The sequence below is a fragment of the Pleurodeles waltl genome, chromosome 2_2, assembly GCF_031143425.1.
Source record: "Pleurodeles waltl isolate 20211129_DDA chromosome 2_2, aPleWal1.hap1.20221129, whole genome shotgun sequence".
Taxonomy (NCBI): Eukaryota; Metazoa; Chordata; class Amphibia; order Caudata; family Salamandridae; genus Pleurodeles; species Pleurodeles waltl.
In genome coordinates, this window is record NC_090439.1 from 465,754,276 (window position 1) to 465,777,699 (window position 23,424).

Sequence of the window (23,424 nt, forward strand, 5' to 3'; positions counted from 1 at the left end):
TGCCAAATTTGCATCCTTTTTTTCCAACATACTAGGGATTCTAGAAGTACCCAGACTTTGTTGGTTCCCCTGAAGGAGACCAAGAAATTAGCCAAAATACAGCGAAACTTTCATTTTAAAAACAAATAAAAATAAAAAAGGGCTGGCAAAGAAGGCTTGTGTTTTTTTCCCTGAAAAAAGCATCAACAAAGGGTTTGCTGTGGGAAAATAACCATCTTCCCAGCTTTCAGGAACAGGCAGACTTGAATTAGAAAACCCAATTTGTCAACACAATTTGGACATTCTACTGGCACATACCCCATTTTTACAATTTTTTCTGCTTTCAGCCTCCTCCCAGTTAGTGACAGAAATCGGAGAGAAAGCAGTGCTGGATCCCAGACAGCTAAACATTTCTGAAAAGTAGAAAAAAATCTGAATTCAGCAAGGGGTAATTTGTGTAGATCCTACAAGTGTTTCCTACAGAAAATAACAGCTGAAATAAAAGAATATTGAAATTGAGGTGAAAAAAAACCAGCCATTTTTTTCCACGTTTTACTCTGTAACTTTTTTCCTGCGATGTCAGATTTTTTAAAGCAATATATCGTTACATCTGCTGGACTCATCTGGTTGTGGGGATATATAGGGCTTGTAGGTTCATCAAGAACCCTAGGTACCCAGAGCCAACAAATGAGCTGCACCTTGCAGTGGGTTTTCATTCTATACCGGGTATACAGCAATTAATTTTCTGAAGTATAAAAAGTGAAAAATAGGCATCAAGAAAACCTTTGTATTTCCAAAATGGGCACAAGATAAGGTGTTAAGAAGCAGTGGTTATTTTCACATCTGTGAATTCCGGGGTGCCCATACTAGCATGTGAATTACAGGGCATTTCTCAAATAGACGTCTTTTTTACACATTGTCTTACATTTGGAAGGAACAAATGTAGAGAAAGACAAGGGGCAATAACACTTGTTTTGCTATTCTGTGTTCCCTCAAGTCTCCTGATAAAAATGGTACCTCACTTGCATGTTAGGCCTAATGCTCGCGAAAGGAAACACAAAATGGACACATCACATTTTTACATTGAAATCTGACATGTTCTTCGCAAAGTGCCTAGCTATAGATTTTGGCCTCTAGCTCAGCCGGCACCTACCAAACCTGCACATTTTTTAAAACAAGATACCTAGAGGAATCCACAATGGGGTGACTTGTGGGGCTCCGACCAGGTTCTGTTACCCAGAACCCTTTGCAAACCTCAAAATTTGGCCAAAAAACACTTTTTCCTCTCATTTCGGTGACAGAAAGTTCTGGAATCTGAGAGGAGCCACAAGTTTACTTCCACCCAGCATTCCCCCAAGTCTCCTGATAAAAATGGTACCCGACTTGTGTGGGTAGGCCTAGTGCCCACCACAGGAAATGCCCCAAAACGCAACGTGGACGCATCCATTTTCCCAAAGAAAACAGCTGTTTTTTGCAAAGTGCCTAGCTGTGAATTGTGGCCTCTAGCTCAGCCGGCACCTAGGGAAACCTAGCAAACCTGCAGATTTTTAAAATCGAGACACCTATGGGAATCCAAGATGGGGTGACTTGTGCGGCTCTGACCAGGTTCGGTTACCCAGAATCCTTTGCAAACCTCAACCTTTGTCCAAAAAAACACTTTTTCCTCTCATTTCGATGACCGAAAGTTCTGGAATCTGAGAGGAGCCACAAAGTTCCTTCCACCCAGCGTTCCCCCAAGTCTCCTGATGAAAATGGTACCTCACTTTTGTGGGTAGGCCTACTGCCCGTGAAAGGAAATGCCTCAAAACACTATCTGGACACATCAAAATGATAAAATACAAAACTACCTGTTTTTGCTAGGGGTCAACTGCGTTTTTGGTCCTGGGCTCAGCAGCCATCTACGGAAAACTACCAACCCGGACATTTCTGAAAACTAGACACCTGAGGGAGTCAAGGGAAGTGTGACTTGAGTGGATCCCCCAATGTTTTCTTACCCAGAATCCTCAGCAAACCTCAAATTTAGCAAAAAATCTAATTTTTCCCACATTTCTGTGTGGGATCACCGCACTGGGACAAATTTCATACCACCCAACATTCCCCTCAGTCTCACAGTAAAAATGATACCTCACTTGTGTAGGTGGGCCAAGTGCTTGTGACAGAGAAGAGCCAAAAACATGTCGAAATTGAGGAGGAACCAAAGCAAGTCCAAAAGGGCAGTTTGAAAAAAAAACATTTTTAGGCTGACAAGTGCAGCAGAATCTTTATCGGTATAGATGAGACAATGCTGTGTGGTAGGAATTTTGTGGATTCCTGCAGATTCTGGAAGGTTCCATCACAAAAATGTAGGAAAAATGAGTTATTTCCAGCAAAGTTGGAGGTATGCAGTGCATTGTGGGTAAGAAAATGGTGCGGGTGCATGTGAAACACACCACCCTGAAATGACCCAGATGTTTAGTTTTCAGATGTGTCTAGGTCCTGGGGATTTTTCTACATGGCAGCGTGCCAAAGTCCATAAAGTGCAGCCATCACCATTCCAAGTGGATGATTTTGAGAGTTAGCCAAGCTCTCATTACCCAAATGTAAAACCAAAACCCCAAATAATCAAATGTCCTCTTGCTTGCCGTGGGATAAGATGTTTTAGTGTGCGGGGGAGAGCTGAAAGACTGTTACCCCCTTCAGTTGGGGTCGGGCATTACTAGGCCCATACTGGTTAGTAGCCACCACCCCACTATTTTATGTTTTTGTTTAATTCCCTGGCCTCTAGTAGACTTTCTGCCCCCCCGGGGTGTGGATCAGGGGTAATTGGGATATGGCCATGCTAATTCAGGAAACGTATTTTGTTTTAACTGATTTTCCCAATTGTATGCTTTTGGGAGGGTATTCCTTTGACTTGACTCTCCTGCTATATCTGCTGATGATTGAGTAATGTCTGGAACCTCTATTTAATCCCTCAGAAGTGTATTTACCTCGTCGCTTAGAGGTGTACCTTGATCTTCACCAGTTTGCACGGTCTCTGGTTTCTCTGCTAATGTTTCCACAGTCTCTCTTCTTGCTCTCTGAGACTGTATATAAGTTGTTGGTACTCTCAACAACGCTGGATTTTCTTCATCATCCAGAGGATAGGGCACTTTTCAAGTGTGGCTGATGTGGATCCAGTTCAGAATACCAGCACACTTCACAGCAGTCATCATCACCAACACAATTTGAAATGGCCCCTTCCACCTAGGCTCCAGGCACGTCTTCTGCGAGTGCTTTTTGATCACCACCCAATCACCAGCTCACAGACTGTGACACTGGTCTTGGGATGGGGGCACAGCTGTAGCTTCCACCTGGTGAGAGAAAGAGCAAACCACATCAGCTAGACTCTTGCAGTAATCCAGCACCATGCCATCTGTTATGTTAACAAGAGCATTTGCAAGAACAGCTGGCAGTCCCATTGCTCTGCCTATAAGGATGTCATGGGGAGAGAGCACAGTCTTTCTAGTGGAAGTGTTTCTCATGCTCATCAGAGCTAAAGGTAAAGCCTCTGGCCATTTCAGATTTGTAGATGCACACATCTTTTCAAGACAAGCTTTCAAAGTGCCATTTATCTGCTCTACTAATCCAGCAGCTTCAGGACGTTAGCTACAGTGCAATATCTGCTCAATGTTTAATGCTGAACTTAGCAATTTAACTACTTCATTATTGAAGTGATTACCTCTGTCTAATCCTAAAGAGGCTGGAAATCCAAAATGTGGAATCAATTCCCTCAGGAAAGGTTTGGCTACTGTGAGACTTTCATTTCTACATGTAGGGTAAACTTCAATCCAGTGGCTAAAAATGCAGACAATCACCAAGATGTATCTGAAACCTCCACACACAGACATCTTGATGAAATCTATTTGCATTCTGTTAAAAGGACCTCCTGCTCTTCCAATGTGGCTCAAATTAACAACTGTTCTTTTCACCACGTTCATTTGTTGGCAGGTAAAACAACTGAGACAAATTGCTTCAGTAATCTGTCTTAATTTTGGGTTAAACCAAAACTGCTTGAATTTATGGATCATTGCATCCCTGCCAATATGTGCTTGATGATGATAATATCTTGCCATTTGCGTCAGTAGACAATTTGCCAAAACCACTTGCCCTTCACTTGAGACCCAGATGTCATCATTATCCCTCTGAAAGCATTTCAATTTTATCCAGCTTTTCTTTTCATCTTCAGGGACATCTTTCTGAAGCCTTTTGATCTCCTCCCAGGCATCAATCACTGCAAACATGTAACTTTGATTTACTTCTTCAACATTTATTTCAGAAATAATGTTTTTCCATTCCTCATTAAATCTTGCAACCTGATCAGCATAGGAAGTTCCCTTTGAAACAAAATCATCCGATCTCTGGTGTACACTGCATTTGACCACTGCAATTTTCTCAAGCAACTGTAGGGCTTGTAACAAATCATGAATTCTGTCACCATTTCTAATTGGTGAACCAGAAGAGGTCATGAAATCTCTCTGAGGCCTCAACTGCCCAAAATCATGCACTACACCAAATCCATACTGGCTTTCTATGAAAATTACAACTTTAAGCTGTGCAGAAATGCAGCATGCTCTAGTAAGAGCTACCAATTCAGCCACTTGTGCATTGGATACTCCTTGAAGCCATGAAGCCTCGAGTACACCAGAAATTATGAACACAGCATATCCAAATTTCGGCATTCCTGCATTTTCTTTTAAACAGAAGCCATCAACAAAAATGATTTGATCATTTTCTCCTAACATGGTATCTGGAATGTCAGGTCTGGGTTTCCTGTGGAAATTCAGTCACTTTCAGGCAGTCATGCTCAACTTATTTTAGTTCTTCATTTTCAACATTTTCTTCTGGTAGCAAAGTTGCTCGGTTAAGCGCAGTGCACCTCTTTAAAGTTACGCTGCATGAACCCAAAATTAGCAATTCAAATTTTGTGATCCTAGCATTTGTCAAATATTGGGTCTTTGTTTGGGTAAGCAAAGCCTCGACAGAGTGTGCGACAAGAACAGTTCAAGGATGTCCCATCACAATGCTCTCAAACTGTGAGAGACAGCATCTAACTGTGGCCGCATTTTTTAAACAGCCTGGCAAAGCTGCTGCAACAGGATCCAAAGTAGCAGAAAAATATGATACAGGACGGTTTACACTTTCATGTACCTTCGTCAGGACTGAAAGTGCAGAACCATCACGCTCATGACAAAACAACAAAAATGGCTTTATGTAGTCAGGCATTCACAGGGCTGGTGCTCTGCACAGACACTCTCTCAACTCTATAAAAGTTTAATACAAGCGCCATCAAATGTGACAGGGTCAATTATGTCTCTGTGGGCCAATCTCAGTAATGGCTTTGTTATAACAGAAACATTTGGAATCCATTGGCAACAATAGCTCACCATTCCCAGAAACATTCTGACATCCCTCTGTGTAACTGGAGGATTCATCTGAAAAATTGCTGTGACTTTCTCTCTGGAAACTTTCCTTGCACCTTTCTCTATTTGGTGACCCAAATATTTCAACTCCTTCTGACAGTACTGTGATTTTGTTAAGGACAATTCATGCCCAGATGATTCAATAAAGCTATAGTATCTTGCTTACACCCTTCCTTTGTCTTTGAAGCAATCAAAAGATCCTTAATGTACTGTACCAATGTTGATTAAAAAGGCATTTTCAGTGTTTCCAAATTCTTTTTCAAAACCTGATTAAATATTGATGGTGACTCTGAAAAGTCTTGTGAGACCCTGCAACAAGCGTATACATGATTACAAAATTTGAAACAGAAAAGAAATTGGCCATCCTCATGAAGACGAGGAACTGAGGAAAATCCTTGTGATAAGTCCACCACTATGAACCATTCAGCATCACATGGAATCTGAAATAAAATCACTGCTGAATTTGGTACCACTGGACAACTTTTGACCAGCATCTCATTAATTTTTCTCAAATCTTGAACAATTCTGAATTTCCCACCTGGCGTTTGAAAACCCATAACCGGAGAATTAAAAGGGCTGCTCAGTACTTTTTTCAAAACTCCCTGCTTCACAAAATCTGCAATTACAGGAGTAACTCCTTCAATGACATCTTGTGCCTTATGAAAATTTGGAGTTTGTGGAAAAATTGCATTAGGTTTAGCTGGGACTTTAATTGGCTCAACTCCTTTTATCAGACCAATGTCTCTCCCCGAAAGATCCCAACCCTTTAAAATACCTGTACCTTGAAGGTCGGTTGGCAGGTCTTACACTTGCAGGATAGAAACTAATCAATGAAAGCTCTTCCTTAATTGAATTAGCCGAATTTACATTTGACTGGCATGGGTGAATCATCATCATCATCATCACTATTTGTCTGGATGGCAATCCCATCATTTGTACGGGTAATCAAACATTTTGTTTTGCACAACAGGTCTCTTCCCAATAAGGAAACTGGACTTGAATTACAAACTATGAACTTATGTAAGCCTTCAAAAGTTTTAACAGGAATCGGTTCTGTAATTGCATTTGTCAGGAATTGATTTGCAACTCCCACAATCTACACTGTTTTCCCAGGAAGTGGCACCTTTTGATCCACCTCTTATAAAGCTGCTAACACACATTCTTCTTCTGAACTTTCACTCATCAGCTCATCATTCGATTCATCCTCACTGGGTAATGTGAATTGTGAATTGTTGAACAATTTGATTATTTTTACTTTGACTTAATCTTTGACCAGTGTTCTGCAGAGGAAGCATTGCCTGTTGCTGCTGTGCCATTGGAGCTCAAGGCATTTGCATTTGTTGCTGTTGAATCATTTGCATTTGGAGCTGCTGCTGCATTTGCTGTGATTGTGACATCTGAAAACGTGGCACCTGTAATTGTTGTAACTAGGAATTTTGAACGTATTATTCATATTCTGAACATTTAAATATCGATCTCTTATTCTTGGACCTCTCAAATTTGGGAAAAGATTGTTTTCATTCATCTGTGTAACAACACCAACACTTTCTTGTACCATCGTTGGGCACTCCCATTTCTAATGCCCGAGGCCCCCACAGGCGTGAAAAGGTAACATCTTTTTCATTGCCTGTACATCACCTGGATTAATACTAGTATTCAAGTCGACAACGCCTCTTCCATTTCCAACACGTCCTCTACCTATTGCCTGGTTCTGAAACACCTGCATGTTCCCAGCTTTGGAAAAACTCCTTGCATTCCCTGCAGTCCTGACTGTGCTGCTTTAATCTGTATCACCATTGCCTTTTCCTTCAATTTCTTCTGTTTCATTTCAATCTTGTCACTACAGTATTTAGCAAACCGCAAAATGTCATCAACCGGTTTTGCTTGCCAGCAAATTAAATGACTCTTAAGCATGTTACCAACTCCTTCAACAAATCTGAATACAAAATGAATCACGTGGTTTTGGGTTCAATTGTTTCTGTACCACTGTAATGTTTAAATGCTTGCAACAATCTATCATACTCAGCATGCACGGGCTCTTTTGCTTCCTGTGCTGTCTTATCGATTCTCTGGCAACCAATACTTTTAGGGGAATTTCTCGTTTTAAAAAGTTCAATCACTTTGTAATAGCTTTACATTACATCTGGAGAAGGTGCACCTGTAACTGGATCTCGTGGAGGCTCTCTCGTTGACCAGTTAACACTTCTTTTGCACTCAACCCACAAACCAGCTGGAACCACTATTTCCAACAGGATATTCAAATCTTCCCACAGGCATTTTGTGAGTTTCGCAAATCTATCTGTCTGCTGGTACCATTCTACTGGTTTCTCTCTCAGCCTTGGGTAATCATTTGTAAATTATAACATATCACTCCTGCTCTAAGGGACATGTACATACTTCTTTCTAGGAAGTCTCTCTCATTGGTAATGTCTTTACTGGATTATCAGTCTGCTGCAGTACATCAATATTCACAGATTTATTTTTCTTCTGATCACTTTTCTTTGCCCATCTGCCTTCCCACTTATCTAATGCTCCCCATGTTTGAATGCTTTGAATTAATTCCTTAATATGAATTTTCATTCCTAGTGTTCTCATTTTCTCAATATCATTTGAATCAAATTCACTGCATTATTGTTACAGGTGTATACCTCTGCTCTGCTTGCACTGGAGTGGTTGAATTAGGTGTAGACTCCATCTGAACTATTACTGGACTTCGGACATTCTCAATAACTGCAGTATAAATTCATCATCATCTGAATCACTATCATAAGTTAATGATTCTCTATCTTCACCTGATTTCGACTTCTCTTCTTCGGATGAGTCTTTGTCTTTTTCTTTGTCTTTTGTCTGACACTGCTCTCTTTCTCTTGTGTAGCTGCAGGAAACATTCCAATTCCCAGCAAAGTTTATGTTCTCCAAAATCTTTGCTCATCATCCCACCTTGCCTCTAATAACGTTTTCTCAACTTGTCTCACCTTATGGGTGACTTACATGTAGTAAAAGGAAAGGTTTAGGTCTGGCAAGTGGGTACAATTGCCAAGTCGAATTGGCAGTGAAAGACTGCACACACAGACACTGCAGTGGGACGTTTGAGACATGTTTACAGGCTACTCATGTGGGTGGCACAATCAGTGCTGCAGGCCCACTAGTAGCATTTGATTTACAGGACCTGGGCACCTCTAGTGCACTTTACTAGGGACGTATTAGTGACTCAAATATGCCAATCATGGATAACCAATCACCAATACAATTTAGACAGAGAGCACTTTCACGTTATCACTAGTTAGAAGTGGTAAAGTGCCCAGAGTATCAAAACCAACAGAAACTGGTCAGAAAAAATAGGAGGAAGGAGAGGTTTGGGGATGACCCTTCAAAAAGGGCCAGGTCCAACATAACCCCCCACCAACCTAAAGCCAGGGGAGACCAATCAATACCTTTACATACTTCTGTGATTGAGGCGATAGAACATGGACCCTGGTCAAAAACAGCAGGGGAACGTTCCAGTTCTATGCCTTCCTGAACCCAGTTCGATCCATCTGTCCATGCTCTCAGAACCCAATAAGCTAACCTATGGGGACCCCTTTCCTCACCTGCAGATACCATCTGTACAGCACCTAAACTTTGCTCACTGATGTATTCCAGTGGACAGACAGTACCACCATGGCCAACACAGTGGTTTGGCCCACTCCACCCCAGGTGTGTGACTCCTATCCCCCCAGGAGAAACTCTGTCCACCAGGACAGCAAGCCGCAGTGGCCACTGACAGCTGTCAAGGATGAGAGCCAGGCCCCAGGCTTTTCAGGGCTCTCAAACCCCTGTGACTTTGGAGAGTGGGGGCGGTAGTCCCATGCATCTGGTAGCCTTTATCCACTCTTCCTTCTACAAGGTCAGGGATGACAGCCTGACAGTGGAACCCTGCCCAGGGATCTGCACACTTAGGCTGGGCAGGAGTCTGTGGTGATGCAGCCCTCCCCATGTCCCTCCTTCTGGGGCTCTGCACCCTCCCAGAAGCTAATATAATAGGGACACTGTTAATAGTCACTCCTCCTTCCAGGTCAGGGGGGCACACTGAACCTGGTCCTCCAACCTAGGGTCTGCACCCTAAGGCTGGGTCTGTGCAGGGCAAGCCAGGACTTCCTGGGAGTATTTCTACCACCCCAAGGGAAACACCTTTCTCAGCTGTAGTGCAAGAGTCTGTCTGGCGCTGGCTTCCTGATCCCTGCCCGTTTGGTAGAGCATGAAGTCCCCCCATAACAGAAGTGATGTCACCAGGATCATTCCTGGGGTGGTCTAACATTAGTGCTGACCCCGGACTCTCCAGGATCTCCACTGGGGACCGTCTCCCCCTCCCACTGCTCTATCTGGTCTCCTGTACCCTCCACTTTGGAGTGGCACTGCCAGACACCAGGACTGGTGGGTTGCTGATGACAGCTATCCCCCAAGTCCTCCTGACACTACGGGGTCCTCATCAGCAGCTGGACCTCTCAGTACAGGCTAGGCTCCCCTCTTGGTGTTCCTAAATGCAACCCCCCCCCCCAGACTCTGGGACTGGGTCTTGGGCAACCTGGGCCTCTGCCAACCCCCACTCCGTCTCTCCTGAGACAAGACATGGGACCCCTCACCATCCCACTATATGGGGACCTTCCTGGGTGACTTCAAACCTCTCACACCTCCCTTGTTTGGGGAAAGCCTGAGCCACTCCATTCAGGAGTACCCCCAAATGCCTCTTCAGACCCTCTGGTGCTCACCCAGAAATCTACCTCCAGCGTACGTTCCCTGGGGTCGGAGTACCTATACTTCACCTGGTGTTGGCATAGTTCTGGAAAACAAGGATTGGACATGCATTCTCCCACAATCACATCACACAGCCCTTCACATGTGTTCACCAAACTACCCTCCACCTCACCATCCAATAACTTGAAAAATACCCCACATCACCCTTCTGAGACTGGTGAGACAGGATCTGACTGTCCCTGACACTCAACTCACACTCTTCTGGGGTGTCTCCATACTCCACAACCAGGACTTCTACCTGAGGGGAACCTCTCTCCCTGTCACTCTCACCTAGAGCCAGTAAAGTGTCCCTTCCACCACTAGGAATATGACTCCCATGCCAGTTCCCCAATTCACCTCAGGGACCCTGTGCACCGCTTGAGCTGCCTCATAAACCTGAACCTCCTCATGGATGTCATCCCCCTCCTTCAAGTTAGGCACCACATCTCTAGACATGTGCACTTCTTCAGTTCTGGATATAACCCTTTTGCTGCCACCATCTGAACTGGACTCAGTCCTCCTTGCTCTCTGGTCCAGCTTTCTCAATTTCAGCTTGTGAGCTAATTTTTTCCTTTTTCATGGCAATTCTCTATTTTTCCATAACAACTCTTTCTTTCTACTCCTTCTTCCTTATCCTAGCCAGCTCTAGCTCCCTTTCATGCTGCAGCTTGAGCATCTCTATATCCAGTTGATACCTCCAGGTTTCCCACCTGTTCTCCAGTTCATCCTGAGTCAGACCTTAGGAAGAAACAGAGATGCCTGCCCTAGAGGCCCTCCCTCTAGGCAGGCATCGGTCGTCCAACAGAACACCATAGATACTTTGCACCTCCACATCCACAATGACATTCTCCTCCTCTGTGGGCTCATCAGCCTCTTTTGCTGTCAGCTGAGGTGAGGCATCGTATAGGTCTCCAGCCTCTCCTGCTCAATCACCACTGTTACAGCTCCAACTGATGGCTCACCAGACTGAGACATGATTGTTGGAAGGTTCAACAAAGGTGCTAAGTTCAGAAGGCAAGGGAAATCCAAAAAAAAGGAAAAATCAAAAAATGCCAAGGAAAGAAAAAAAGAACAGTATGTGGTTTTGTAATGGTCTTCAATAAAGACAGTAGTGAACAACAATCACTGTATGTCAAGTACAAATACAGCTCCTATCCTCACCGCTGAGCACCAATGTTAGAAACGGGGTCTCTGGTTGGCAGTCAGTTGCACTCTGTCCAAGCAGGAACCCTCTCTATAGTCAGAGTAAGAGAGAGACACAGCTCAGATAACCCCTGCTCATCCCCTTGTTTGCGTGGCACAAGAAGTCATGCTTATCTCAGAGGCAATGTGTAAACTATTTGTACAAACACACACAGTAAAACAGTGAAAACTCCACAAAAGGACACAACACCAGTTTAGAACAATAGCCACTATTTATCTAAATCAAATAAGACGAAAATTACAAACATCCAACATACACAAGCAAAGTTATGAATTTTAAAACATTAAACTTGAAAATAGCGCTTAGAAAGACAAATGCTTCAGTTTAGAGTTATTGCAGCATTGTGACAAAGTTGTTCCCAACAATCCGACGCCAACGGCACTGGTTACGGAGTCACATGGACCCCCAGGTACAGTACCTTTGTAATGAAGAAACAAGCCAGGGAATAGAGTTGGGGAAGAGAGGTGTCACTGGATCTGGTGCGTTGTCAGTTCCTTACTGCAGAGCAGGGGAGGTGATGCAGCATCGGTTCTAATTCGGTTTCATTTTCAAGTCTAGTTACAAAACCAGAGCTAATGCTCTTAAACAGATGCACAGCTTCAGTTGTAGTAGGCACTTAAAAAATTGTGTGCAAGAGCTTAGCAAAGTGCATAATATATTGTGTTCTGAGCAATGTCTATATTACTGCTGCAGTGTGTGCAGTCTGTAAAATGAAAGTCCCGAGGACCTTGCTATTATGGGGCAGATTTCAGAAAAGTAGCGCTGCACCTACTGCAGTACTACTTTTCTTGCGCCCACTTAGCGCTCCCTAATGCCACCATGTGTGCACCATATATAACATACGGTACACCATGGCGGTAATTTGTTTGTCGCTTTGCAGGATTAGTGTAAAAAATATTGACTCTAATCCCGCAAAGCACCTAGGAGGCCCGTTGAAAACACTGGGAACCTCATTTTAATGTCTGCTGTGAGGAGGCGTTAAAAATGCTGATAAAAATGACACAAAGAAATCATTTAGGTTTATTTGCACCATTTTTACGGCCCCCCGATAACAATGGAAAGCGATCTTTGCTTACATTATGCCTGGTGCAGGCATAATGTGGTGCAAGGGTGTACAAAGTGGTGCAATGCGTACAATGTGGCACTTTGTAAATCTGGCATGGTGATTTTGGCCTTGTTGAGCCACGTTAGCGTAAAACAAAATTACACTAATGTGGCGCACAAAGGTGCTGTGAAAAATCAGCAGCGATGTACCAGTTTTGGAATGCAGGGTTGTGCGGAATTTAAAAGAATACGGCACACCCCTGCATTTCCCCCTGCGCCAGTGCTAAATTTACCTGCCAGTTCTAATGCAGGCATCCTCGCACCATAGGGCAAGGGTGTCTGCGTTGAGGGGATTGATTGTTTATGTGCAGAAAGGCCCTTTCTGCACATAAACAATCATTCAATGTGGTTTTGCTCTTCTTATGTGTGCTGCAGAATGCAGTGCACATAGAAAAAGCGTAAATGAGGAGAAATGAAAGCACCCCCTGTGGTGGCGTTAGTTTGTGGCACTGCCACAGATTTACAGATTCTTGTAAATCTGGGGCAGCGTCAAAAGCGGTGGAATGCCCACAGCAACACCCATTGCACAAAAAGTGACTTAGCACCCCCTTGAAAATATGCGTAATGCACAGCACCACCAGAGCGTCACAAAAAGTGACGCTCCTGTGGCACTATAGGGTTTGTAAATAGCCCCTCTATCTAATAGTTAAATTGTATGGTTCAAAAAACATCTCAAACATTCAGGAGTTACCAAGGACCTTGTCCAGCATGCAGCGTTTGTAGTGCCCAATTCAGTTGGATTACAGGTCTTAACTGTGTCTGGCAATGTTACAACATATTTGTAATCCTCTACTATGCCAAGTGCAGATGACACCATTTTATTCACGAAATACACGTCTGGATAATATATTCAAACCATTATCAACTACTTGCAAAGCCCTTTCTAAATTTTCTTTAATCATTTGCCTGATTCTTTCAGCTGTTTCTTGCTGTGAATCGTTCCATAACTCATTGTAAACAGCATATATCATGTGTTATGATTTAGGAACATGTGGGTCAAGTCAAGTCATGGCAGTTCTAAAGTGCACATCTACCTCTGGAGAGGCATCCCAGCATTGGTGGAAAGTTCAGACAGAAACATGGAACCACTAGGGAGCAGGCAGTTAGTGTGATAGAACAGAATCGAAGATCAGAATCTTGAGACTCTTCTGAAGGTCGACTCAGAAGGGCTACAATGAAGATTGAGTGGGACGCGTTCCATAATTTAGGAATTAAGAATGCGAAGGAACTCCTTCATCTCCTGGATTTGTGAAAATGCAGCACGAAAAGGATATTCAGACTATTCAATCTTAAAGCTATTGTTTGAGAAATGGCATCAGGCTAGACCTAAGGTACAAAGGACATTTATGAGAGAGAGCTCTGTAGGCCAGAGTAAGAGCTTTGAACTGAATTTTCTTGGCAAAAGGGAACCAATGAAGATGCCATAGATGATGAGAATTGGGCATGCAGTGGGGAAGCTTCAGGATTAAATGTGCAGCAGAGATTTGAATAATTTGGAGTCCTTTTAATTAGGAAAGCAGGCAGGCCTAAATAGAAGCTATTGGTATAATCCAGTTTAGTCGTGACTAAAGCATGGACAATCATTTTCCGGCAAACCTCTGGAATCAGATGAAGCATCCTACAAAGAGCCCTCAAGGTAGCAAAGCATGAGGTGGATAGAAGCTTAATTTGTAGCTCAAACAAGAGATTAGAATCAAATCTTATTCCAAGATTCCTAACCACCAGAACAGGGGACACAGGGGCACCCAATTCAGATGGCCACCAAATGCTAGCATCAGGAGAGGGCTTATTGCCAAAAAACGAGGATCTCAGCTTTCTCAGAATTCAATTTGAAGCAACTTCTACTCATCCATTCCACAACTGACTTCAGACCGGGCTTAAACAAACTCAAAGTATCTGTTTGAATGTTTTACAAATGAAATGCAGTTGAAAACCATTCACATTTTACCAGCAACTTCAAGTTGGTGGTAACCCATTGTCAAATGGGAACTGGTCCCCAAGAGACCCCTTCCAGTTTGTGAATGTTTGTAAAAACAATTTTTAAGAGCAGGCAGTGGTCCAATCTGACCTCTGCCTCCTCTTGAAAAATGAAAAGAAAACGTTTCATTTTTCTCTTTGAAACAAATTCTATTTTCCTTTAAGGAAAGTGGGCCGCATTTAAAAATAGAAAGATTGCTTTATTGAAAAGCAATCACAGACATGGTGGTCTGCTGACCCCAACAGTCCACTATCTCTCTGATTTTTGGTGAATCTTAACCCCCTGAGTGCCTGGGGCAAGGTGGCCTCGGCCACGGTTCCTGTGTGACGGGGATGAGCCCAGCTCGTCCTGCACCTGGCCCACACCCCCTGTCAGGGATGGAAGAGGAATCGCTTCCCTTTCCACCCCGAGTCCCCCAACCTGTGATGTCTGATGACATCAGCGCACAATGGCACGCTGACCTCATCAGAGGTCGCCTCCCGGCGTGCTAGAAGCCCAGCTTCCAGTGCGGATCGGAAAGAGAAAGGAAAGCATTTCTCCTTCCGATCAGGAGCTGGTGGTGGGAGAGGCATCAAAGGGAATGAAAGGCCTTTCCTTTCCTTTGACGTCTCTCTGAGCATTTCTGCAGCCTGATCGTGAAGCGATCGGGCTGCAGAAATGGCCACTAGACACCAAGGAGTTTGTTTTCATATATTTATCCATGAGGGAAGTGGCCCCTTTGGCAAGGGCCACTCGACAAGGGGGGACATTTTTTTAACGCCTTTTCTGCCTCTCCTGGGAGCAGATCGGCCTACTGTAATTAGGCCGATCTGCCCCCAGGGGGCAGAAACCATTAGATGCCAGGGATTGTTTACTTTTTCTTTTTTTGCCTAAGGGTCACTCCCCTGGGGGCAAATTATTTTTTGCCCATTTCTGCCTTGGGGGCAGATCGGCCTATTTTTTTTTAGGCCAATCTTCCCCCGGGCGGGGGGGGAGGGCAGAAACCACGAGACAACAGGGATTTGTTTTTAGTCAGTTTCACGCAAGGGTTGCCCCACTAGGGGGGGGGGGCACATTTATGTTAGGCCATTTCTGCCCACCTTGGGGGCAGATTGGCCTAATTTTCTTAGGCAGATTTTTTTTAAAGTCAGTTTCACGCAAGGGGAGCGACCCCTTAGGCAAGGGGGCTAATTTATTTTAGGGCATTTCTGTCTCCCTTGGGGGCGGATCAGCCCATTTTAATTGGGCCAATCTGCCCCCAAGGGGGGCAGAAACCACTAGGCACCAGGGATTTTTATTTTTTTACTAATGGGGAGCGTCCCCTTAGGCAAGGGTCACTCCCTTGGGGAGCAATTTTAGGCCATTTTTGCCCCCCTTGGGAGCAGATCAGCCTATTTCTATTAGGCCAATCAGCCTTAGGGGGTGCAGAAACCACTTATGCACTAGGGATTGGTGTGTGTTTTGTTTGGGGGGGCAGCCCCTTGGGCAAGGGTCGCTCCCCATGGGGCAAATTACAGTTGGTCATTTTGGGGTCAGAAACCACTTATGCACCAGGGATTGGTGTGTGTTTTGGTTGGGGGGGCAGCCCCTTGGGCAAGGGTCGCTCCCCATGGGAGCAAATTACAGTTGGCCATTTCTGCTCCCATAGGGGGCAGATTGGCCTAGTTTTGTAAGGCCAATCCCACCAGCGACAGATCTTTTTCTAAAAAAGAGGGTGGGGTTATGGCCATACCCCCACCCCAAATAAATGGGGACAAAGTTGTTCTGCAGACCTGTGGGCAGATGGGGCAATTACCCCTGGTCCACTCCCCGGGGGGGCATAAAGCCTACTAGATGCCAGGGAATTAAAATGCCCCCACCCCAACTGAAAGGGGTTACAGTCTTTCAGCTCTCCCCCGCATATTAAAACATCTTATCCCACGGCAGGCAAGAGGACATTTAATTATTTTGGGTTTTGGTTTTACATTTGGGCTATGAGAGGTTGGCTAACTGTCAAAGTCATCCCACTTGGAATGGCAAGGGCTGCACTTTTTGGACTTTGGGACGCTGCCATGTAGACAAATATACGAGACCTAGACACATCTGACAACTAAACATTTAGGTGAGTCCAGGGTGGTGTGCTTCACATGCACCTGCACCATTTTCTTTCCCACAATGCCCTGCAAACCTTCAACTTTGCTTAAAATCATACATTTTTCCCACATTTTTGTGATGGAACCTTCCAGAATCTGCAGGAATCCACAAAATTCCTACCACCCAGCATTGTCACATCTATACCGATAAAAACTCTGCCCCACGTGACAGCCTAAACATTTTTTTTTTCAAACTGCCCTTTTGGACCAGTTTTGGTTGCCCCTCATTTTTTACATGTTTTTTGCTCTTCCCTGTCACAGGCACTTGGCCCACGTACACAAGTGAGGTATCATTTTTACAGTGAGACTAAGGGAACATTGGGTGGTAGGAAATTTGCCACGGTGCGGTGATTCCACTCAGAAATATGGGAAACATTGAGGTTTGCTGAGGATTATGGGTTAGAAAACACTGGGGAATCCAAACAAGTCACGCCTCCCTGGACTCCCTCGGGTGTCTAGGTTTCAGAAATGTTTGGGTTTGGTAGGTTTCCCTAGATGGCTGCTGAGCCCAGGACCAAAAACACAGGTGTGTTCCCCGCAAAAACAGATAGTTTTGTATTTGATAATTTTGATGTGTCCACATTGTGCTTTGGGGCATTTCCTGGTGCGGGCACTAGACCTACCCACACAAGTGAGGTAGCTGGTGGTTGTTCCTTGGCCTTGCCCTTGGCAGCTGGTGGTTGTTCCTTGGCCTTGCCCCTGGCAGCTGGTGCACGCACACTGCCAGTGCTGATGGGTGTCTCCTTGGAGCCTCTCACACCTGCAGTAGCTGCCGAAAGTTGGGTAGTTGGAAGTTTGTGGCACCCCTCAGATTCCAGGACTTTGCAGCACCGAAATGTGAGGAAAAAGTATTTTTTTGCCATATTTTGAGGTTAGCTAAGGATTATGGGTAAAAGAACATGGTGAGACCACCATAGGTTACCCCATCCTGGGTTCCCCTAGGTGTCTAGTTTTCAGGAATGTCCAGGTTTGGTTGGTTTTCCTAGGTGCCGGCTGAGCTAGAGGCCAAAATCCACAGCTAGGCACTTTGCAAAAAACAGGTCTGTTTTCTTTGGGAATATTTGATGTGTCCACGTTGTGTTTTGGGGCATTTCATGTTGCGGGCACTAGGCCTACCCACACAAGTGAGGTACCATTGTTATTGTGAGACTTGGGGGAATTGTAAGTGGAAGGAAATTTGTGGCTTCTACAGATTCCAGAACTTTCTGTCACCGAAATGTGAGGAAAAAGTGTTTTTTTGCCACATTTTGAGGTTTGCAAAGGATTCTGGGTAACAGAGCCTGGTACAGCCCCACATGTCACCCCATCTTAGATTGCCCTAGGTGTTTAGTTTTAGAAAATGCACAGGTTAAGTAGGTTTCCTACGTGCCAGCTGAGCTAGAGACCATAATCCACAGCTAGGCACGTTGCAAAAAACAGATCTGTTAGCTTTGGGAAAATGTGGTGTCATGTTGAGTTTTGGGGGCATTTCCTGTTGCGAGGACTAGGCCTACCCACACACGTGAGGTACCAATTTTATCGGGAGACTTGGGGAAATGCTGGGTGGAAGTCAACTTGTATCTTCTCTCAGATTCCAGAACTTTCTAGCTCCGAAATATGAGGAAAAAGTGTTCTTTTTTGGCAAATGATTCTTGGTAATGGACCATGGTGAGAGTGCCACAAGTCACCCCATCCTAGGTACCCCTAGGTGGTTAGTTTTAAAAAATGCACAGGTTTGGTAGGTTTTCCTAGGTGCCGGCTGAGCTAGAGACCAAAATCCACAGCTAGGCACTTTCCAAAAAACACGTCAGTTGTCAATGTAAAAATGTGATGTATCCATATTGCATTTTGGGGTGTTTCCTGTCGCGGGCACTAGGCCTACCACACATGTGAGGTACTATTTTTATTGGGAGACTTGGGGGAATGATGGGGGGAAGGAAACTTGTGACTCCTCTTAGATTACAGAACTTTCTATCACGAAATGTGAGGAAAAATTGTTTTTGTTGCCAAATTTTGAAGTTTGCAAAGGGTTCTGGGATACAGAACCTGGTGAGAGCCCCACAAGTCACCCGATATTGGATTCCCCTAGGTGTCTAGTTTTGAAAGATGCACAGGTTTGGTAGGTTTCCCTCGGTGATGGCTGAGCTAGAGGCCAAAATCCAGAGCTAGGCACTTTGCAAAAAACACGTCAGATTTCAATGTAAAAATGTGACGTGTCCATGTTGTGTTTTCTGTTGTGGACACTAGGCCTACCAACACAAATGAGGTACCATTTTTATTGGGAGATTTGGGGGAATACAGAATAGCAGAACAAGTGTTATTGCCCCTTGTCTTTCTCTACATTTGTTCCTTCCAAATGTAAGACAGTGTGTAAAAAAACACGTCTATTTGAGAAATGCCCTGTAATTCACATGCTAATACGGGGACCCCAGAATTCAGAGATGTGTAATAAGCACTGCTTCTCAATACCTTATCTTGTGCCCATTTTGAAAATACAAAGGTTTCCTTGATACCTATTTTTCACTCTTTATATTTCACCAAATGAATTGCTGTACACCCGGTATACAATGAAAACCCATTGTAAAGTGCAGCTCATTTATTGGCTCTGGGTACCTAGGGTTCTTGCTGAACCTACAAGCCCTATATATCCCTGCAACCATAATAGTCAGGCGGACATAACAATATATTGCTTTTGAAAATCTGACATCGCAGGAAAAAGTTACAGAGTAAAACGTGGAGAAAAATTGATGTTTTTTAACCTCAATTTCAATATTTATTTATTTCAGCTGTTATTTTCTATAGGAAACCTTGTAGGATCTACACAAATGACCCCTTGCTGAATTCAGAATTGTGTCTACGTTTCGGAAATGTTTATTGCTCCAGGATCCAGCATTGGTTTCACACCCATTTCTGTCACTAACTGGAAGGAGCTAAAAGCAGAAAAATAGTAAAAATGGGGTATGTCCCAGTAAAATGCCACAGGTATGTTGAAAAATGTAGTTTTCTGATTCAAGTCTGCCTGTTCCTGAAAGCTGGGAGATGGTGATTTTAGCACTGCAAACCCTTTATTGATGCCATTTTCAGGGAAAAAAACACAAGCTTTCTTCTGCAGCCCTGTTTTCCCATTATTTTTAATGAAATTTTCACTGTATTTTGGCTAATTTCTTGGTCTCCTCCAGGGGAACCCACAAACTCTGGATACCTCTAGAATCCCTATAATGTTGGGGAAAAAGGACGCAAATTTGGCATGGGTAGCTTATGTGGACAAAAAGTTATGAGGGTCTAAGCGCGAACAGTCCCAAGTAGCCAAAAAAATGCTGCCACCTGAGGTGGAAAAGCCCTGGTAGAGAAGGAGTTAATGGGTTGCAAACAAAGACCTTCCACATTATTATTCATGTGGTACGTCTATTTGCGACCCACTGGGACTCGCAAAATGTGTAAAACCCACATTTGTACATGGATCTTTGCGATTATCAAATAGATATTCACATACATTTGCTATTTGGTAATCACAAACAATTACCTACATACATGTGGTCCCAAGTTGGTTTTGTTATCTCTGGTTTGTAAATATTTTGATTCTAGCATGTCTGCAAGATCATTGTGTATTCACTTGACCAATGTTTTTGAGAAAATGTGAGAGATGTTAAATCGTACAATGGTTTAACTCGCTCAGCATAATGTGGCAAGTAAGCTTGTTCAAAGTTCAGGAATCTCAGCTGGGATTGCAACATTCATAGCATATTCGTGGGTTGCAAAGTTGCACTTTTTTTGCGGAAGTCAGGTGTTAGCCCTTTTCCTTCAATGGATAGCACATAGCCTAAGAAGACTAAATTCAAAGAGACGATTTTAGATTTTTAGAAATTTACTTTGTAACTGTGTGAGGCCAATATGGTCACTATCCAGTCCACTCGAGTTAAGTGTGTGTTTAAATCATCATCTGTGATGTAAATTTTATCAGTGTATGATAAAGCTTCAGAATTTGGTTTTAAGCTCTCTATGATATGTGCTGAGAAAGACCTGGACCATTCTTATATCTCCAGGGGAGCCTTTGGAGAAATATTGGACTCCAAATGCAGTAATTGACATTAAATACCCACTTACAGTTGCTATATTTTGATTCAGGGACCCATTAGCAGTATCTAGTATTCTTTTACATTTTGTACGCACCTGGATCTAAACAATACCAGTACCGTGCACATTTTGCACAGTGTATGTGAGATGTTCATTGATGAGTAGGATAGGATATGATGCCTTGGAATTGTAATTGTTTTAAAATTGGTTTTACATCATAATTAGCATCTGGTTTCTTGGATATTGAGCCTGAACGTGAGGCTAATATTATAAAGAATGCCTCCGGAATCAAATCTTTGTCCCACTCTGGCTTGATTTCTATTTAGTGCTTGAGTGAGTTTTAGTGCCCTCTCTCTGACAGAGGTTTCCCTGATCCTCTCAGGTAGTAAGGAGATACAGGCTACTAAATCACTTCTTTCCCCTGGGCAGTTCGCTCATGAAGACTGGAGGCCAAACCTCTTCTCCCAAGATGATATCATAGGCATCAGACAAGCGCAATGAGAAGACAGCTTTTTTTGTGCTATTTTTGTCATCTTATATTTGCATTTCAATATTATAAACCCTGTCTCGGGGGTTACATATCTGTCGGGAGTTTCAAATTGTATGTACTGTTCAGTTTGTCTCGCCAGAGTCTGATACATTATTGGTACTTCTACTGCACTGTCTATAAGTGTTTTCTCCCAAGTCCCATTCTGCAGAAGTGTTCAAAGTATGCACTGCATATTTTTTTCTAGAAAGTCTAACAACTTCTTTTTTACATGTGTTTTAGAATCAACCATTTTCTTCTTTCTTTACAGTAAGCAGAGCACTTTCTTTTGATTCTCCCTTTTGTTTTGTATGATTGTCTCTGCATCTGTAATCATTTTAACCCCCTTCTCTGTCCTCCTATCATCAGAGTCCTGAAAAGAGCGGGGTGCATGGCCATCAGTATACTGATAGTGATACAGCTTTATAAATTTGTCATGATCCCACAAATTGTAACCAACCTGACTGGACTCCTGATCCACAGGAGATCCATTTTTCCCTTTTCTATCTCCCTCCCCTTCTGCTTCTTTTTAGCTCCAGGTATTCACTTTGTCTTTACTGTACTCTAGGTTTTGTTTTGCTTTTAATATGGAGTACTCTGCTCATGTCCCTAGGGTATCATGGCACACAGAGGTGTAGGTATCAGATATGATTCTGGGTATCTCTTGTTCCTGACCCTGTGACAGAACTGCTCTCAATCTCTGATGTATAGCCAGTGCTGATGATTCCCCACACCTATTACTTAAAGTAAGAGTTGACACAATAACAAAATTACTAATCAATTTAATCCCCAGGTTCAGGGCTGGTACAGCTCTGTGTTAATTGTGTACCTATTTAGTCACTTCCAGGAGTACATCCAATGAAGGCGTACCATGAATAGTAGTATAAACACACACAAAAATGCTTCCCCAGAAGTTACACTCACTACTCAATGGCTGACATCATTCTTAAGGGTAGTCACAAAGTAAAACATCTATGTTTATCTTGGTGTAGTCTGAGGGTAAAGTGCTTCCAACTGGTTGGTCATATGAGCAATCTAGAAGGCTGTTTCATTACGCTTCATGGGCACTTTTTCCATGATAGCGTTTGTCTGTGGACTCATTGCCTGTGCCATAAGCCCTGACTATATGGTTTATAAGTGCCACTGCTTCTGTGGAAGATCGCACACTTTGATTAGCATATGGTGCATATTCTGCAAACACTGGCCAGGTAGCCCCTTCATTACTCAGAGGCCTCAGTCTGACATGTTTATGTGTGTGTGGTAAGGTGCTTGCAAACCAATTTTGATGTTCTGGAGTGCAAGAGGAATTTGTAAGTATTTATATGCTCTGTATTCAATAGTTGTGCAGCTGATCGGTGTATTTGAAAGTGTCCTACATTAGCTATTAGCATCATGTGCCTCAAAAGCCACCCATGAGTAAAATGTTTCACATACATATGCTGCATGTGCAGCTATTACAAAAGAAAGGGCCATATTTATATTTTTCTCGAAAAAACTGCGCTAACGCAGTTTTGTGTGAAAAGGTTTACCGCAGGCTAGCACTATTCCAAGACGCCACTGAGTGTCTTATTTATGGAGTGGCGCAAGCCGGTGCAAATGGTGGGTTAACGTCATAGAGAATAATGTTTTCTGGGTGGGGGTGGCGGTATGGGAGATGGGGGTTTAACGTTAAAAAATGACATTAGGCTGGTTAGAGTAAAAAAAGATGGCTAACCAGATTAGTGTCATTTCTTGATGCTAAACCTATCATACCACATGACTCCTCTCTTATAAAAGACAGGAGTCATGCCCACCACCCAAATGGCCAGCACAGGGGACAAGGGTCCCCAGGGCGTGGTCATTGCACCCAGTGCCATGTATGGGGTCCTTTTCAGGGGCTCCAATGGCACTTTAAAAAAAATTGAAAATACCTACCTCTAATTACCTATACTTACCTGGGATGGGGTCCCCCATCCTCTGCTGTCCCTCTCGTGTGGGTTGGGGGTGTTCTTGGGGCCTGGGGAAGGCGCCTGGGGAAGGCACCTGTGGACTTAATCCATTGTGTTCCACCATGGAAATAGGCTCACAGGTTCCCTAACGCCTGCCCTGACCCAGGCGTTAAATAATGGCGCTAAGCAAGCTCGGCACGCCTCCCTCCCATGCACCAATTTTGCATGGGAGGATAAATAAGGCGCATGGGCCTTAGAGTCATTTTTTGCCTGGGAAAGCCTATCTTGGATCTCATTGATGCAAGATAGTTTTTTGTAGGCAAAAAATTA

General features: G+C 43.6%; 1 protein-coding gene and 1 long non-coding RNA gene across 2 annotated transcripts in view; one reads left to right on the forward strand and one right to left on the reverse strand.

The window, feature by feature from the left end:
* Nucleotides 1-23,424, forward strand: part of LOC138276386 (adhesion G protein-coupled receptor E1-like) — a 718,998-nt gene that overhangs the window by 254,245 nt on the left and 441,329 nt on the right. The window lies entirely within an intron of this gene.
* Nucleotides 1-23,424, reverse strand: part of LOC138282409 (uncharacterized) — a 74,164-nt gene that overhangs the window by 40,364 nt on the left and 10,376 nt on the right. The gene's annotated exons all lie outside the window — the stretch shown is intronic.